Raw genomic sequence first — 20332 nt, 5'->3', positions numbered from 1 at the left:
CTTTCCTGTCACCATCTTCCAAACTGATATTCTTAAAGCACAGGTCTGCCTGGGTCACTCCTATGCTCTAGAACAGGGGTGGAGGACCTGTAGCCTCAAGGCCACATATGACCTTCTAGGTCCTTAAATATGGCCTTTTGACTGAGTCCAAGTTTTACAGAACAAATCCTTTTGTTAAGGGGATTTGTTCTATGAAATTTGGATTTAGTCAAAGGGCTGCACTTGAGGACCTAGAGGGCCACATGTGGTCTTGGAGCCACAGGTTCCCCACCCCTATGCTAAAAGGTCCATTGGCTTCTGATTCCATCTAGCATACAATTCAAGCTCCTTTGATGGATATTTATGGCCCTTTATGATCTGGCTCCAACCTATCTCTCAAAATTGCTTTCATATTATGCACTACGTGTTCCAACCAAACTGCCCGATATACTGTTCCCCATATGTGACATTCTATCCCACCTCCTTACCTTTGCTCACACTGTTTCTGTGCCTGGAATGAATTCCCTTTTTACCTCTGAATGTACACTTCTAGAATCCTTGAGTCTCCTCTCAAGGGCCATATAGCCTTTGCCAATCTCCCCACTTTGTATGTGTCATATTTACTTATTTGTGTGCATGTTATTCTCCTCACACCTCCTGAACCTTCTCCCCATCCCTTCCCTCCAAAAACTCCTTGAGGGTAAGGATTATTTTGCTTTGGTCATTGTATTCCCAATGTCTCACATAGCTCTTGGGGCAAAGTAGGCTTTTAATAATTGCTGAAAGAATGAAAAAAAGAATAAATGAATGACTAATCAACTGACTGAATGATTAAATTAATTTAACTAATTATTTATTTTTATTATTATATTAATATTATATTATAATAATATACTATTATTTTATATTATATTGTATATTATAATGTATAACATATATAATAATATATAATACAATATTATTCTACTGTATTATAATATATTAACATTATATATAATATATCATTATGTTAATATTTATATAATATTATTTTATTATAATAATAAATATTTATTAATTAATAAATAAAATAAATAAATGAATGTATAAACAAATGGATAAATACAGCCAAGGTGCACTTGTGGACCTCTAACTCTTCTTTTAGACTCAAGGAGTTGTCTACAATGAGCTGGGAATTTAAAAGAGAAGAGAGTAAATATCCTTAACCCTATGTCCAAGCATAGTCTCTAGAGCCTTCTCTGAGTATTGGACTGCCAATAGTGGACCTGCTTAAAGTCACTGCTTTGCTATTACTGCCCATGTCTAGGTGTGCCAGCTTTTTTCCTTCCACCTTCTGCATTGTATTTATATCCACAAAGATCCTAGGGTTTCTTCTTGGGGCCACATGGGTGCCATACTCTGTCCCCACTGTACTTCTGTGAATCCTCACCATTGGGGGCTCAAATTGTAAGGATATTGGTATCTTCCCTCACTCACTCCCATCCCATGTAACCTTGGGAAGTAATTGAATCCCAGGTATTTAATTGTTTGGCATGATTACAAATGCTGACAAGGAATAGTGTGAGGAAGTGTTGTACAGTGGAAGGGAGACTGGGTTTGGAGTCAGAGAACCTGAGCTGAAATCCCAGACCAATTATTTAACTCTATAATTCTATACCACCTGGGTAAGTCATTTTAATTTCTCTGTGCCTAGGTTCCTGATCTTCAAAATGAGGGGGATGGACTACATGGTCTCTGAGGTCCTCTCCAGATCGAAATCTATGATCTCTGAACATCATTGGAACAAAGGAGAGTAAAATATGTAATTGAAGCAACAATAAATGATAAAATGATGTAAGCAATGTATGTATGTATTCCCAAATAAAGACAAAATCTTTCTACTGCTCTTTTCCCTCCAAATACCTTGGAGAACAACTCTTCCAAAAGACTCACCCTTCCATAGGGAAGAAATAGACTTCTCTCTCTAGCTGTAGCATAGTTCTGAATGATTCTAGGACTGAAGACTTCAGTGAAGGGCTATACTATGTCTAGGATTTCTTGCTTTGTCTGCTTACCTACCTGTGCATATCTCTATTTAAGTAGTTTGAAGCCATACCTAAAGTCTCCAGACTGTCTTGGCTTTCTTCGGGCTCTATTCATCATTCACTTGGCCTGCTCTTGGTGTCTGGTCAAAATTCCTACTTGGCTATCCATTCTGTATAGTCCTGAGTTTGGCAAAGATACCCATTACCTCTTCCTCTCCATGGAGAGACAAGGCAAGATAAAACAAAATAAAACAAAACAAACAAATGAACAAAAACCCATTCTTCCCATATCTATTTCACCAAGAGAAGGAATAAGATTGGCTCTGCTTAGGTGAGAAAGGCTCCTCTCTAGTCTAATGTCTCTAATCAGGAGGGAGCTTTGCAGAGCCTGGCTCTATTCTCACATGAGCTGCCACGAGTTACTGTATCTTCATGAGAGATACAGTATTTAGTTTGTCAACCCCTGCAGCCTAAGACAATTTCTAAAAATGATAATAACAGAATCCTCCCACTTACCATAGGCCCACTCAAGTTATTTTGATATAATTCTTTTCCACATTTAGAGATGGCCCCTTAGGGGCCCTGCGGTCCAACATCTTATCATGCAGACGAGGAGCTAAAAATAGCAGCTCACATTAGTTGCAATGTACAAAGCATTCCCCTTGCAATAGTTCTAGATTGGGTTCCTACTGGCCCTGTAAAATAAAGATTTCATGTTGAATAAAATATTTCATAGATAAAATAAGAAAAACTAAACTTACTGATATCAGTTTTGCTTTGTATTTCTTGTTTACAAGCTGCCATCTTGGCTCCGCCCCCCTTGCTTTGTATTTCTTAGCTAATACCCCACAAAATACTATGCCATCCCCATTTATGAAGATAAAAATGGAAAACAAAAAAAATCAATCTCTGATTAGAGATTGGGTTGCATCAGAGCCAAGGAGGGAGCCAGAGGTCCAAGGGGAAATTCTGTTGGCTACCGCATATCTGCCTGGCTTCCACTGAACTCTTTTTCAGACAGAAAATGGAAATGGTGTTGATATGTCTAGTGGTTGGCTCAGGACCCTGGAAACTGAATATGGAGAAAATTTGATGAAGATGACTGCTCTGAAGACAACTGGAAGGTAATATTGGGAATGAACAAATGTTCATTGGACTAATCCCTTCTGGAGAGACAAATACTGACTAGGAGTCTTGGCATTGGCTCTGCCTTTTGGAAAGATCCTTGAAGGGGCCAAAAGGCTGAACAGCTCCTGGTCCTGATAGCTATAATCACCCTTTCTCAGGAACCTTCCACCATTAGCTGGGTCAAAGGGAGGGTGTCCATCTCTCTAATATTATGGTCATAAAATAGTATCTCCTATTATCTGTCTTTTTTCTTTCCTCGTAAATTTAAATGAAAATTATATTCCATGTGGAAGTTAAATCTTAGAGGGGCAGTTAGGTTATTAGGGAAGTATTTATAGTAAGAGTCAGTGGGTTCCATTTTTCCCTTTATGTGACAGAGTGTGTTAGCTTCATGACCCAGTAGATGTGTCATTGCAGAAAGAAGATGAGCTGATTTCCTTTCTCTTTTATCCACAAAGGACATGACTATACTAAACCTAAATTCTGAACTGAGTAGTTTTTTTGTTAAAGTAGACAGGATCAGCGCTACTGGACTGGGTTGCCATATTTATGAAAATACATCCATTGATGTTTCCAAAATATTTCATTATTTGAGTCAAGTTTTAAAAAAGGATTTTTTTAAGGGCCTAGTATATACCAGAAACTGTGCTAAGCACTAGATTGTTTTTAAAATATCAAATGGAGTAAACTGCTTCTTAGTACAAAAAATATAAACCAAAAATGAAATGTCTTAGTCGCTCAAGATTTATGGTAAGAAAAACCCCATCAATGGGAATATTTTGGATCTTGGCTTTAAAAGGCCTTGGAAGAATCATATTTCCTGACCATGATGGAAAGTTGTCTGCTTTTTTTTATAGTATAATTTTATTTTAAATTTTAATTAATTGAGAAGTACGGCTGTTTAAATAGTATAAGAAAATAAGAAAAATGAGCACACAGGATAAAAGCAAGAACTCCAAGAAATTGCAAATGATTATACAAGTATGTGTAATGGTAATCAAGGTGGCACTTTTTTGTTTTCTCTTTTAGAATGCTAAGGTAATCAAGTACCTTTGATGAATCTTGCCTTTCAAATGTAATGGCAAGCAAAGAGGACTTTTTGTTGTCTTTTGTTTCTTTGATTGAATCAAGAGTCTTTGACCTGCTTAAGAAACAAGAAAGCCTAGTTCACATAGATTTGAATGGCGTGGTTGTGACACCTGAAGAAATGTGACATGGTTTTGTGTCACATGGTTGTGACACCCTTTGATCCTGAAGAAGTGTCTATAAACTCAGAGGTCAGCAGTTTGCCTTTGGGGGCACACTGATTGAAAGAGTGTTCGTGACGAGAATGTGGGTAAGCTGTTGAAGCAGCACTCCCCCGGCTTTGAAAAACCCAGATGTTGGTGCTTCTCTGGTAACTATATGTTGTGATTTGGTCTGTTTATGTTGTCTCTGTTTGTAATTTCTGTTTGTATTTGCTCTGAAATTCAAGGTGCTTCCTTGAATGATATATGTATGTTTAATTAAAGTGAGATTGTTAACCCCTTAAAGTTGCTTTCCTTAGAAAAGCAGATCAAAGAACCTGTGCTGGCAGCCCTTCTGTGTGCTGGTGTTGTTAGTCTTTCACCCCCACAACAGCTGCTAGCAACATTGTTGTTACAGTATGTAAACCATATTTCCAAAATAGTTAGCTCTACCCTGAAAATTTGTACATATAGACTTTAACAAAATCGTCTTTAGGTAGTTCTTGTTTTTTTTTTTTTTCATCATTTTTGGCCTTCTTTGCTGAATGTACACCATGGATGCAATGCCATTATTTAACTATATATGCTTTCAATGTGTACACTGGTTGGTTTGGCTTAGATGAACATATCTTCCCATATTTAACATATTTATAATTTCGTATTGTACAATAATATTATATTACATTAATATTACCATAGTTTGTCTAGTCATTCTCCACTTAATGAACACTGCTTTGTTTCAGATTATTACAAATGATACTGTTGGGAATATTTTTGTACTTATAAGTCTCTCTTCTGTCCCTAAATCCTACCCCTCCCAACTCCCACACACATGTCAGTAGCCTTTGGGACACATATTCCCAACAATGTGACCACTGTTATAAAAGGCATATATTTTTTTGTAACTCATATAATTCTATATTTCTTTCGACAAAAGTTGGACCAGTTCATGACTCTATGATTAGTGTATAATGATACAAATCTTATTTTATCACAGTTATACCAATTTTGTTGTCTTCTATTATTTGCCAATTTGATTTGTATTATGTGACATTTTAGTTATGTTAGTGTGCTTTTCACTATTAGAAGTTCTGAATTTTTTCATAAATTTTCTGAAAATGTCTGTTTCTTCTTTTAATTTCCTTTGATTACTTATCCATTGGGTAAGGACTTATTCTTGGATATTTATGACAATTCTTTATATATTTTGGATGTGAAGTTCTTAACAAATATATTTGATGTGATATTTTTTTTCCAGTTTCCTTCTTTCTGATTCTGGAAGGACTTCTTTTTGTTGTGCAAAAACTTTGTCTTTATATAATTAGATTAGTCTATATTATCTCTTAAAATTTCTTCCAAGTCTCAGCTATGTAGATATTTATTTCATTTCCACAGTTTTGGAAAGTATAATGATACCTTGCCTTCTGGATTTTATGGAACATATTTTTTTATTTAAAAATATTTTTCATAAATAATATTTTTCCAATCATGTGTAAAGATAGTTTTCAACATTCATTTTTAAAATAAAATTTAAGTTTCAATTTTTTCTCTCTCCTTCCCCTCCCTCCTCCCCAAGACATCAAGCAATCTGCTACAGGTTATGCATGTGCAATCATGTTAAACATATTTCTGAATCAGTCATGTTGTGAAAGAAGAAACAGAACAAAAGGGGAAAACCACAAAAAAGTGAAAACTATCATGCTTCAATCTGCATTCAGACTCCATGGTTCTTTCTATGATTGTGGATAGCATCTTCCATCATGAGTCTTTTGGGATTGACTCAGATCATTTTATTGCTGAGAAGAACAAAGTCTATCATAGTTGCTCATTGCACAATGTTGCTGTTACTGTGTGCAATGTTCTCCTGCTTGGATATATTTTTTTAAAAATTAGAATATTGATCCATTTGGAATTTATTATATTGCATTTCGTGAGTTGCTATCTCTTTCCCTTTTTTATTAAGTTTTCATTTTGTCTTCCCAGTGATTCTTGCAGAATAATGGTTATTTTCTTCAGTGTTTTGTGATCCTAGGTTTAGCAATCACCAGGATACTGTATAAATACAGTTCTAGCTCACTATTCCAAACTTAGTTTTGCTTATTCATTTCCTTTTCTTTTTCTTTATCTTACATGTTATTCTCTTCTGAGGCTCTCTGGTTGCTGTTTTTTTTTCTTTCTCTCTCCTCCTTATTTATACATTTATTTGGGAGAAGACCTCTCAGGTAGCTATCTTAAAGGAAGTCTCTCCCCTCCCCCATTGGATTATTTCACATCTCATGATTCTTGTAGTCAGGAGCATTTTCTGAATTCAACAAACATGAATTGAAGCAGCAACTTGGTGTACTGGATAAAGTTATACATTTGAAATCAGAGATCCTGAGCTTAACTCTCTGCTCTGCTGATCACCACCTGCCTAACCTAAGACAAGTCAGCTCCCCTTTCTGTATCTCAATTTCCTTCAATGTAGAATGAGATTTGATTTGATGCTATATAAGTCCCCTTCTAAATACCATGTTGCTAAAAATGGAGTGCCTGCTGTGATTATAGCCCTCACTTCAAAGAGTTTATAATCTCGCTGAGGAGAAAAGATATACAAATAAAAAAACAGTCCAAGGAAGATTATCATCAAGCATATGAATAGTGCCAAATATAAAACCTTTCTATAGCAATTTGACTAGTGTTTCTCAGCTATCTGCAATGTAAGTAGAGAAGGATAATTATAAAAAAAAACATAGGATACAACTTATCTTGGCTTCCTCTCTGCTGTTAGTGGCTTGATGGAAAAAGCTGGACCAGTTCTGTGGCCTCAAGGGGAGAATAATTAGAGAACAGTATTCAGGATGCTAAGGTTCCAGGCAGACCTCGTGAATTTTGTGAAGTAATGTGTAATATATTGCATTTGGAGTCAGGCCTGGGTTTGAATACTGACTTTGTTGCTTACTTGGTAGTTAAGTGGCACAATGAAGAGAGTGCAGGAACTGGAGTCAGGAGGACCTAACCTGAGTTCAAATCCTGTGGGACAAGTCACTTTACCTTTGCCACTTCATCTGTAAAATCGGGTTGATAATGGTGTCTACCTCACAGGGTTATTGCGTGGATAAAATGAGATCATATTTGTAAAATGCTTTATAAACCTTAAAATGCCACCTATATGACTGGAGGCTAATCATTTTGCCTTTCTGGGATTTAATTTCTTTAAATATGAAATGAAGAGTTTTTAAACAAATGATCTCTTAGTTTTCTTCTAGATCTAATCTATGATCTTATGATCCTATAAACCAAATTCCAGGCAACCATATAAAAATGGTCACTGGTCCTTAGGTGACTGGAAAATACTGAAGACGGATGAGCATATATCCAACCTTACTAATAGGGAAAAAGAAATCATAGTTTGTGCCTGTGGATGCATCAATAGCATTAGCTGTGCATATGAAGGATGCATAGATCCACATATACAAAGACGAACCCGTGAGAATGCTTAGTGTATTTCTAGCTACCGATCAATAATAAATCCAATGTTAGTGAAAACTGGAGCCATTCCTCAGAAATGTCATTTTGAAGAAATGTGGCCTAGAGATCATAGATTTAGAAGCCATATAGTCCAACCCTCTCATTTAACAAATGAAGACACTGAGGCCTAGAAAATTAAGTGACTTACCCAAGGTCACACAGTGGCAGAACCAGCATTTGAACCTAGGCTCTCTGATTCCAAATCCCCCTCCCCAACCTAGGGCAGGGGGAGAAGGTCAGTTTTAATATAGAGACCATACTTTTAACAAGCCATTGGAAAAGTGTTATCTTTTGTCAGACCATTTGTTCCAACTTTTGATTTGGAAAACTTGGTCACCATGGCTCATCTCAATTGATTTGCATTTTGTTGCATTTTCCCAAAATTTGTAGGCAATTTTTTTTAATTTAAATTTATTTATTTAACATATTTGGTTTTCAGCATTGATTTTCACAACAGTTTGAATTGCAAATTTTCTCCCCATTTCTACCCTCCCCCCCCACTCCAAGATGGCTTATATTCTGGTTGCCCTGTTCCCCAGTCAGCCCTCACCTCTATCACCCCGCTCCCCTCTCATCCCCTTTTCCCTTCCTTTCTTGTAGGGCAAGATAAATTTCTACGCCTCATTGCCTGTGTATCTTATTTTTTAGTTGCATGCAAAAACTGTGTTTTTTTGAACATCTGATTTTAAAACTTTGAGTTCCAAATTCTCTCCCCTCTTCCCTTCCCACCCACCCTCCCTAAGAAGTTGAGCAATTCAACCTAGGCCACACATGTATCATTATGTATAACCCTTCCACAATATTCATGTTGTGAAAGGCTAACTACATTTTGCTCCTTCCCAACCCATCCCGCTTTATTGAATTTTCTCCCTTGACCCTGTCCCCTTTTCAAAGTGTTTGTTTTGATTACCTCCACCCCCATCTGCCCTCCCCTCCATCATCCCCCCCCTTTTATTTTTTTTTATCTTCCTCCCTCTTCTTTCCTGTGGGGTAAGATACACAACTGAGTATGTATGGTATTCCCCCTCAGGCCAAATCTGATGAGAGCAAGGTTCACTCATTGCCCCCTCACCTGCCCTCTCCCCTCCTCTGTAGCCAGAATGGACTTTGTTTTCTTTGAATGACTCAGCTCGCCTCGTTGAGCTTCCCTGGATGCTGGGGCTTGCTCTTCCGGGGCAGGACCAGAGCTTCCTGTGTGATGAGTCGTGGCGCTGGCTGAGGGGAGGTGTGTTAACATGGTCTATGCTGGGGGAGGGGCCAAGTCAAGAACCAATCGGCCCTGGTCATTCAGGCGGCGCTTGATGATGTCAAAAACTCTATAAGAGGGGAGAGGACAGCTTGAAGATCCTCCTTTTCCTTTTCCGGTTGGAGCCAGAGACACCTACAGCCGAAGCTGAGCTGCCGGTAGCAGAGCTGACTAGAGGCTAGTGGGTAATCTTCTTACCATAGAGGGGAAGCATGTATACGATTTTGCCTTATACCATCTCGCTTCTCTGTGGCCTTTTGGTTACCCTTATAAGGCGGACTTATTGGGCCTGGAAGCTTTTGATGAAAATATCAAAATGGGGACGCTGGTTTGTGGGCTTGTTATTGTGGAGTGTAAATACATGCTTTAGTTCTCTTGCCTTCTGCCTAGAGAATTCCTTGTATCCTGCGGTTCTGGACCTTTTAGGCACATATGAGATTCTCTTTGAAATCATAAATTCTGCCTTCCTAATATATTTGGCGACGAGGTGGATGGGATCGCTAGATATAAGATCTCTGTTCAGAAGCAGAAGAACTTCAGAGGAAGAGATGAATATCCCAGGGTGGGAGGATCCATTTTATTCCTCCTTAGCAAAGGAATTGGCTAAAAAAGCCAGACCCTGTGAAAACTGGGAACCAAGGCTACAGAGAGGAGATCCTAAGGATTTGGAAAGGTGTTTACAAGAGGTTGGGATTCAGTCAAGGGCATCACTATCTAGGCAAAGCTGGATAGTGTTATCAGCCTACCGGCTAGTATATGAAAGATTGTGATTAAGTGAAAGAGATGGGGGCACTCCCACCCCACAGCAAGAAGGGGAATCTCAGATAGCAGGAGAAAAAATTGCTACTCAAGAACCCACTGACTCAGATGAGAACTTTTCTATTAATGTGGCTAGGAGCAACAGGAGGCCGAATAAGCCAAGAGTGCATCCCAACTCAGCCCGGAACCAAGCCTGACTGCCTGCTTTGTCCTTGCCATGGTGGCAGGGGAAGCGAGTGGGGGGAAAATGAGACAATGTTAGGGGCTGAGAGAGAAAATGCTACTAGGGTTCAGGACATCCCTCGCACAGAGAATGGGAGATGGTTAAATACTCAGACAAGCGTTCATCCCGTAGAGAGGAGGAGGACAGAATCCCGAGGTGGCAATTTAGTTACGAGGGAATTTCAGGAAGATTTCTCACCACAAGAGGTCACAGATATTTTGAGTAGATTCAGCCAAAGGGTAGGAGAACCATTAATATCTTGGATGGTAAGGCTCAGTGATCAAGGGGCCAGTGGAATATTAGTAGATAAGAGGGACTGTATGAGATTCATAGGTATCAGCCACGATCCTCTAGTTCAGCAAGCTTTTAGGGAACATCATCAGTGAGGAGATGATGCTAGCAGGACTACTCTGTTGGCATTAGCTGCTGCGGGATGCAATAAGAGATATACTAATGATTCTATGTGGCCCACTGAGCACAGACCCTGGTATTCACTTAAAGATTGTATCATGAGACTAAAGGAGGAGGTAATGAAGACTGCTATTATGACAGGAACTGCAGACAAATATTACAATGATCCCATAGGAATCCCTCATAGGAATTTAATAATTAGGACAGCTCCCCCTGCTTATAAACAACTAATTTTGAATCTGTTACTTGGAGAAGTAGGGAGCCATCTTACAGAGGTGATAAATAAGATTTTACAGTTACATGACTTAGGAGACTGGGGAAGGGATAGATCTCCTCGAGAGAGAAGGGTGAACAGCCAGCAAACTTGGCGCCAAAATGGAGTGACAAGAAAAGAAATGTTTACTGCTCTATTGAGAGCAGGGGTAGGTTTTGAAATGATAGATGGCATTCCAACAAATGAATTGTACAGGATGTACTGAGATAAAGGACTCGATAACAGGAGAGATAGGGAAATAAGAACTGCTCCTGCAAATGCTACAGATGGTGAACTTTTATACCCAAGTGAATCACATGCCAGGGAATACTAGGAAACAGGCCAGGCCCCAGCCCAAATTAAGGAAATACGTAAGCTGGATTGCAGACCTCACATTAACTTGACCATATATTGGAAAAATGGGTCAAGTACAGTAACTAGGGCATTAATAGACACTGGGGCCGAGGCCACCCTTATCTATGGGAATCCAGACAAATTCAGCCATGGAACTTCTATTACCATCACAGGACTAGGAGGGACTGAAATATCAGCCAGACAAGTTAAATTGATGATGAAAATTGGACAGTTGCCCAAGAAAGAATATAGTGTGGTTATTGTGCCTATTCCTGAATACATCATTGGAATAGACATTAAATTTACCTGAAGGGAAATACCAATTTGCTGTGAGGAAAATAGGCATTAATGCAGTCTTAGTGGGGAAAATCAAGATGGATCCAATCACTTTGCCCGAACCTTCTGAAGTAATTACTTTGAGGCAATATCGTGTGCCAGGTGGGCAAGATGAAATTGCCAACACTATAAGAGAATGTGTTGAGGCAGGAGTGTTAGTCCCTACAACTACTCAATGGAACAACCCTGTCTGGCCAGTCCGAAAGTCAGATGGGACATGGAGGATGACAGTAGATTATAGACAGCTGAACAAAGTGACTCCTCCCTTGTATGCTGCTGTTCCAGACACGGTTACTTTAATAGAGAGAATACAAAAACATGAAGGGACTTGGTATGCAGTTATTGATTTGGCCAATGCCTTCTTTATGATCCCAATAGACCCCAAGCAATGGAACCAGTTTGCTTTCACTTGGCAAGGTCGACAGTATACATTTACATGCCTGCCACAAGGATATATTCATAGCCCAACTATTTGCCACAGGATTGTAGCTGAGCATTTGGGTGAATTAAAGCTACCTGGTGTACAGCTTACACATTACATAGATGACATCATGATACAGGGAAAGAATATAAAAGAAGTGGAGGAGAGTTTAGCATTATTAATTGACCATATGAAAAGCAAAGGATGGGAAATCAACCCCGCAAAGGTTCAGGGGCCAGCTCAAACTGTAAAATTCTTGGGGATACAGTGGAATAGAGGACTGCGAGAAATTCTCCCACAAGCTCGACAAAAAATTCAGGATTTTCCCACCCCTACTAATAGGAAAGAGGCCCAAAAGTTCATAGGGCTATTTGGTTATTGGAGACACCACATCCCACATTTGGGACTGATTTTAAAACCCTTGTATAAAGTCACCAGAAAGAAATACGAATTCGATTGGGGCCTTGAACAAAGTAGAGCTTTTGAGGAAGCAAAGGCTGCTATACAATTAGCCCTGGACTTATGGCCTATGCAAAATGGGCCAGTGGAGTTACAAGTGACTGTACAAGATGACTATGCAAATTGGAGCTTGTGGCGAAAACAACAGAGCCGAAGTGTACCTTTAGGCTTTTGGTCAAGGAAACTGCCCTCATCTGGAGTGCAGTATACACCTTTTGAGAAGCAGCTGTTAGCTGCATATTGGGCTTTAGTAGAAACTGAGCAACTAACCCTGGGTCATGAAGTGATATTAAGGCCTGGAATTCCAATTATGACTTGGGTAATGAGTACCCCAGCTTCTCACAGAATTGGACATGCACAAGAGGCAAGCATAATCAAATGGAAGTAGTATATTCAGAATAGGTCCAGAGCAGGCAAAAGTGGAGTTTCTGCTTTACATGAATCGGTGGCGAACATTGGCACTGAGAGAAATGAAAAACCCCTTGAATCTAAGCAACAGATGGTGCCATCCTTAGTGAAATGGAATAATGGGTATGATGGACTAAATGTAGAACAGAAGAAACATGCTTGGTTTACTGATGGGACAGCAAAATACTTAGGACAGAAGAGACATTGGAAAGCAGTAGCCTATAACCCCTGTACTAGGCGAACTCTGGAAAGTTCTGGGATAGGGGGAAGTAGCCAATATGCTGAACTGATGGCAGTACATCAGGCCATCAGAATGGAGAAGGGAGGACAGTGTCATATATTTACTGATTCATGGGTGGTAGCTAATGGATTAGCTACTTGGATGCCTATATGGAGGAATCAGAATTGGGAGATTCATGGCAAACAAGTTTGGGGTAAAGAGTTATGGGAAAATATATGGGACATGTCTTTGGTTACGGATTTGTCAGTTTTTCATGTTGATACTCACGCGACCCTGACCACACCAGAGCGTGAGTACAATGCACACGCGGATCGACTAGCAAAGATTGCCACTGAATGTATTGTCCCTACTCCAACTCCAACTGATGACTCAGCCTTAGCAAGATGGGTCCACCAGACCGCCGGCCATTTAGGGGTCCAGGCCACCCACCGATGGGCACAGGATCGGGGTATCAGTATCTCTCATGCGTTGTTAAAACAAATAACAGAGGGGTGTTGTATATGCCAATTAGAAAAAGAACGAACTCTTCCTAGGATAGTAATTGCAGAAATAGCAAGGGGAAAAGTTCCAGCCCAAATTTGGCAGATAGATTATATTGGCCCACTACCCCAGGATAAAGGATGTAAATATGTATGTACGTGTGTTGACACCTATTCAGGTGTACTAGTGGCTTGTCCTTATAAGGACGCAACTCAGAAAAACACCTGTAAAACCCTAGATATTGTAAGTTTATACTATGGAACCCCAATGCAGATTCAAAGTGACAATGGGTCACATTTCAAGGGCAAAGAAGTGAAGAGATATTGTGTGTTGAACAATATAGAATGGATATATCATATTCCATATTACCCACAAGCATCTGGGCTGATTGAAAGAATGAATGGATTGTTGAAAGAACAGCTGAGAAAATTAAGCTCTAATAATTCATATCTACATTGGAAGGATAATTTGTCTATTGCCTTACATAATTTGAATAATAGGCCCTTAGGGGGGAGTACGCCTCTAGCCAGAATGATGACCCCAAATTTGCAGATTAGAGAACAGCAAACACGTGAGATCCAAAATATTGAATTTTGGACTGTGAGGGAAGATGTCCCCCAACCATGTCCAGGAACACCTGGTTCGGCAGGATATGATTTACATTGTATAGAGAATTTTAGGTTGAATAGGAAAGAGATAAGAAAAACCCCTACTGGAGTATGTATGAGAATCCCTAAGAATCATTTTGGACAGATATTACCTAAACCAGGATTAGCAGCTCAAGGGGTACATGTATTGGCTGGAGTGATAGATTCGAATTATCAAAAAGAAATTGTTGTGACACTCCAGAATTTGGGTGAAAAACCTGTACAATTTGGTAGAAATGATAGGATAGTTCAAGTGATTATTATCCCCTGTGAAAAAATACCCTTTGTGAAAACTGACCCTCCTCCCAGAATAACTACTAGAGGGGCAAAAGGGGCTTGCTCCATTGATAGAATAAAGTTGGGAGCTAAGGTATGGGTAAAACGGAAGCCAGATGATATTCCAAAGGCTGCAGAAGTCATAGCCCATGGGAAGAACAACACTGTAACAGTTGTCTATTCAGGGGAAGATAATTACCAAATCGTGCCCCTGAACCATATATTTTACCGTGAATAGGGCTATAATATTAGATTCACGGACCCCACAGGTATGGCTGATGCTGGTAATTGACACAAGCCACTCAGAGGGAAGGTAACTTTGTATGATTAACGGATGAAAGCTTGTACATCTGGGGAAAGTCTGGGAGGACAATCCTAGTCTATCTAGGATGGGATCCTCCTGGTTTCTCTTGTACATCTGGGGAAAGGCTGGGAGGACAATCCTAGTCTATCTAGGATGGGATCCTCCTGGTTTCCCTTGTACATCTGGGGAAAGGCTGGGAGGACAATCCTGGTCTCCATCTAGGGTGGGATCTTCTTGGCTTAGTTTCCTCATTGTGTTCCGTTTAAAAAGAAACATTTCCCATCTGAGTTTGGCTCTGATATTGGATCTCTGCATAACTGAAATTTCAACTAAACTGGAGATGATTTTATTTAAAGGATAATAGCCCATACTTGCCTATTCTTTTTGTTCTCTGTTTTAGTTAACCTTGTCGCTAGTTCTGTCTCCTGCAGGTTTAAGCACCCTGCAGTTTCCGGTGACTGCCTAAGTACGTAGCATTCTTGGAATTCCTGCCAGCTTGCTAAAGAACTGAACTCTGGAATGGGACTCTTTGGGGCAGGGACACCTCTACATCCAATTTCAGCAAGAAGAAGCTATGGAAAATGAGACCTTCACCCCTTACCCCAAGATTTTGAGCCCCAATTGTTTGAGGGGGGGATGATGATAGTGTTCTGTGTACTTATTTTGTGTTATCCTTGCTATATTGTTTTATTGTTATGATATTATTGATCCTATGTAATGGATATGAAGATCTAGGGGTGGACATTTGAATTATTAATAATTATTTTGGGATGATTGATTGAGGAGATTATCTGGCTGAGATCTAGGGGTGGATCACATTTGAATCGTAAACCAATATTTGGGAATGTCACTGAATGATATGTTTTGCTTTTTGTGAATGATATGTTTTAGTTTCCTGCATAATTGGATCACAATGTTCTAGGATATATAATTTAATTTGAATTATGATTGGATTGTGCATCCTAGAACATTGTGAGGGGTGGAGTGTAGCCAGAATGGACTTTGTTTTCTTTGAATGACTCAGCTCGCCTCGTTGAGCTTCCCTGGATGCTGGGGCTTGCTCTTCCAGGGCAGGACCAGAGCTTCCTGTGTGATGAGTCGTGGCGCTGGCTGAGGGGAGGTGTGTTAACGTGGTCTACGCTGGGGGAGGGGCCAAGTCAAGAACCAATCGGCCCTGGTCATTCAGGCGGCGCTTGATGATGTCAAAAACTCTATAAGAGGGGAGAGGACAGCTTGAAGATCCTCCTTTCCCTTTTCCGGTTGGAGCCAGAGACACCTACAGCCGAAGCTGAGCTGCCGGTAGCAGAGCTGACTAGAGGCTAGTGGGTAATCTTCTTACCATAGAGGGGAAGCATGTATACGATTTTGCCTTATACCATCTCGCTTCTCTGTGGCCTTTTGGTTACCCTTATAAGGCGGACTTATTGGGCCTGGAAGCTTTTGATGAAAATATCAAAATGGGGACGCTGGTTTGTGGGCTTGTTATTGTGGAGTGTAAATACATGCTTTAGTTCTCTTGCCTTCTGCCTAGAGAATTCCTTGTATCCTGCGGTTCCGGACCTTTTAGGCACATATGAGATTCTCTTTGAAATCATAAATTCTGCCTTCCTAATATATCCTCCCACAGAACTGCTTCCTCTTGCCACCTTTATGCCAGATAATCCACCCCATTCTATCTCTCCCTATCTCCCTCTCTCAGTATCTTGCTCTCTCATCCCTTAATTTCATTTTATTTCTTTTAGATATCTTCCCTTCATCTTCAACTCACCCTGTGTGTGCTCTCTCTCTTTTACATATATATATATATATGTATATAAACACACATATATATATACACACATACATACACATATACATAGATATATACATACATACTCATTCACTTATATATATATACATAAACATATATATATGTATATATATATGTATATATATATGTATATATATATATATATATATATATATATATATATATATATATATATATATATATGCATATTCCCTTCAACTACCCTAATACTGAGGTTTCATGAATCACACACATCATCTTTCCATGTAGGAATGCAAACCAAACAGTTCAACTTTAGTAAGTCCCTTGCAATTTCTGTCTCTTGATTACCTTTTCATGCTTCTCCCAATTCTTGTGTTTGAAAGTCAAATTTTCTATTCAGTTCTGGTCTTTTCACTGAGAAAGCTCGAAAGTCCTCTATTTTATTGAAAATACATATTTTGCCCTGGAACATGACACTCAGTTTTGCTGGGTAGGTGATTCTAGGTTTTAATCCTAGCTCCATTGACCTCCGGAATATCGCATTCCAAGCCCTTCGATCTCTTAATGTAGAAGCTGCCAGATCTTGGGTTATTCTGATTGGGTTTCCACAATACTCAAATTGTTTCTTTCTGGCTGCTTGCAGTATTTTCTCCTTGATCTGGGAGCTCTGGAATTTGGCAACAATATTCCTAGGAGTTTTCTTTTTGGGATCTATTTGAGGAGGAGATCTGTGGATTCTTTCAATTTCTATTTTGCCCTGTGGCTCCAGAATATCAGGGCAGTTCTCCTTGATAATGTCTTGAAAGATGGTATCTAGGCTCTTTTTTTGATCATGGCTTTCAGGTAGTCCAATAATTTTTAAATTATCTCTCCTGGATCTATTTTCCAGGTCAGTGGTTTTTCCAAGGAGATATTTCACATTGTCTTCCATTTTTTCATTCCTTTGGTTCTGTTTTATAATATCCTGATTTCTCACAAAGTCACTAGCTTCCACTTGCTCCAATCTAATTTTTGAAGTAGTATTTTCTTCAGTGGTCTTTTGGACCTCCTTTTCCATTTGGCTAATTCTGCCTTTCAAGGCATTCTTCTCCTCATTGGCTTTTTGGAGCTCTTTTGCCATTTGAGTTAGTCTGTTTTTTAAGGTGTTGTTTTCTTCAGTGTATTTTTCAGTATTTTTTTGGGTCTCCTTTAGCAAGTCATTGACTTGTTTTTCATGGTTTTCTCGCAACCTTCTCATTTCTCTTCCCAATTTTTCCTCTGCTTCTCTAACTTGCTTTTCCAAATCCTTTTTGAGTTCTTCTATGGCCTGTGGCCAGTTCATGTTTTTCTTGGAGGCTTTTGTTGTAGGCTCTATGACTTTGTTGTCTTCTTTAGGCTGTATGTTTTGGTCTTCTTTGTCACCAAAGAAAGAATCCAAAGTCTGAGACTGAATCTGGGCACGTTTTCACTGCCTGGCCATATTCCCAACCAACTAACTTGACCCTTGAGTTTTTCAGTGGGGTATGACTGCTTGTAGACTAATGAGTTCTATGTTCCACCTTTGGGGGGGAGGTGCCAGCTCTGTCAGACCCGCACTACTCCTTCCCCAAGAACCCCCAGCCCGGGCTGGGCTTAGATCTTCGGCAGGCTGTGCACCCTTGCTCTTATCCACCACTTAATTCCTCCCACCAGGTGGGCCTGGGGCCAGAAGCAGCAGCAACTGTAGCTGCCCCACCTCTGCTGCCCCCGGGGCTGGAAGCCTAACCGCGAACTCCTTCCACTCCCGCAGCTTTTCCCACTAACCTTCTCCACAGTCTTTGGTGTTTGTGGGTCGAGGGGTCTGGTAACTGCCGCAGCTCACATATTCAGGGCGCTAGGGCCCCCTCCGCCCGGCTTCTGGTCTGGATCGTCCACGCCACTCAGGCTGGGCTCTGCTCCACTCCGTTCCCAGCATCCAGCTCCCAGCTCCCATCTCCGTGTGGAATAGACCTCACCCAGAGACCATCCAGGCTGTCCTGGGCTGGAGCCCTGCTTCCCTCTGCTGTTCTGTGGGTTCTGCCGTTCTAGAATTGGTTCACAGCCATTTTTTATAGGTTTTTGAAGCGACTCGGTACGGAGCTCACTCTAGTCCCTGCTTACCAGCCACCATCTTGGCTCTGCCCCCATGTGTAGGCAATTTTGCAGTAGAATCCAACTTGTCGTGGGCTCCGATTCCCCTGGAGAGCTAATTGCCATCTCCCATTTTTTTTTTTGGACACTCTCTTTGAAGGAAGGAATTTTAACATGGCAGAAAGAGGCTTCTCAGTTGATATGCTTCTTCCAAAAACTCTGGTCTCTTTTCTTCTTCCTTATTGTCCTAGCATATAAAGAAGAGAAAACTCTATCAGCCTCTTACTGCACACCCAGTATCCTTTTTTTGGCTCAGTAAAGAATGGTCACAGTGTCAAATAGAAGGGTCCCTGGAGGAACCAGTGGTGGCCTTGCAATTTAACATCACATAAATTGACCTGAAGGCCTAATGGGTTTTCTTTGACAAATCCTTTCTCTTCATCAACCAAAGAATGAGGAACTTCAGTATCTCCACCAAAAAAGGAAGATTGGAGAATAATATAGTGATCTCCAGGGTATTCCTAGGGGCCTGATTAGCTAATCTCACCAATTAAAACCTACTGAAGCATGTACAGCTTACTGTGCAACCCTAGGGAACAGGAGTGCTAAATCTTAGTTGCAAGCTTCAGAACTGTGATGCAAAAGACTCATGTGAATACTTTAGGCTCAGGGTGACTGGGGAAATGTATTGAAAAAGGGTTTCTTTGGAATTCCCTTAAATTATATCAAAAATTTTGACCTGACTGTATCCAACGATGTAATTTAAAATCACTTTAACGTTAAACATTTACATCGAGCTCAGTTTCACTTTGAGACGATGTATAGGATTGTGGAGGGCAACTAGGTGGCTCAGTGCATGGAGTGCTGAGCCTGGAGTCAGGAAGACTCATCTTCTTGCACTAAAATCTTGCCTCAGACACTCCCAAATGAGGTTGCAAAGAGCCAGACATGACTGAAATGAATAAACAACAACAAATTGGAGCATAGATATAAAGCTAGAAAGGACCTCGGAGGCCATCTAGTTCAGTTCCTTCATTTTGAGCAAGATCACACAGAATACGCATCAAAGGTAGGATCTGAACTCAGGTTTTCTGTCATCAGAGTCACTGCTCTTTCTACTGTACCATGGCTTAAGATCGTAGGGTCACAGACTTAGACCTGGAAAGGGATTTTAGGGGCCATTTAAACGATCTCCTTTATTTCACAGATTTGGAAACTGAGGTTGAGAGAAATTAAATTTGTTCAAGGCTATAAATCTAGTGTATAAGGTAAGATTCAAACCTCCATCTTCATGACTCTAAAGCCAACCTCCACTGAGGCAGATTTTTAAAATACCTGCTTATATATAATAGGCAATCAACTTGAATATATCCAGAAAGAGTGATCTAGTGTGTAGAACCCAATACAGGAGCCATAGGTTTTGTTCTGGGCTCCATCCTTGAATTGGTTTAGGTGAGTCACCTCTTATTTTCCTCCGCTGACCCATCTGTAAAGTGAGATCAGTGATCCTTGCCACTGAATTCTGTAAAAAGCCCTTTGAGATCTTTATAAGAAAGGACTAATTTCATGAAATGAATTTAAAAAAAATACAGCCCACCCAAAGTCTTGTCTGGTACTTGTCCCTGGTGTAAGTACACATATACGTGCACACACATGTATGTGTGTATAATGTTTGTATATGTACTCAGGTGGGTGTGTTTCTGGTTCTTGCTTTCCCATGGGCTCAGTCAAATGTACCCTCTAGTATTTACATTTTGTTCAGCATACCATTAAAAAGAAAAAAAGCAA

The sequence above is a fragment of the Trichosurus vulpecula genome, chromosome 8 (assembly GCF_011100635.1).
Source record: "Trichosurus vulpecula isolate mTriVul1 chromosome 8, mTriVul1.pri, whole genome shotgun sequence".
NCBI lineage: Eukaryota > Metazoa > Chordata > Mammalia > Diprotodontia > Phalangeridae > Trichosurus > Trichosurus vulpecula.
Note: the sequence above shows the minus strand (reverse complement) of the source record.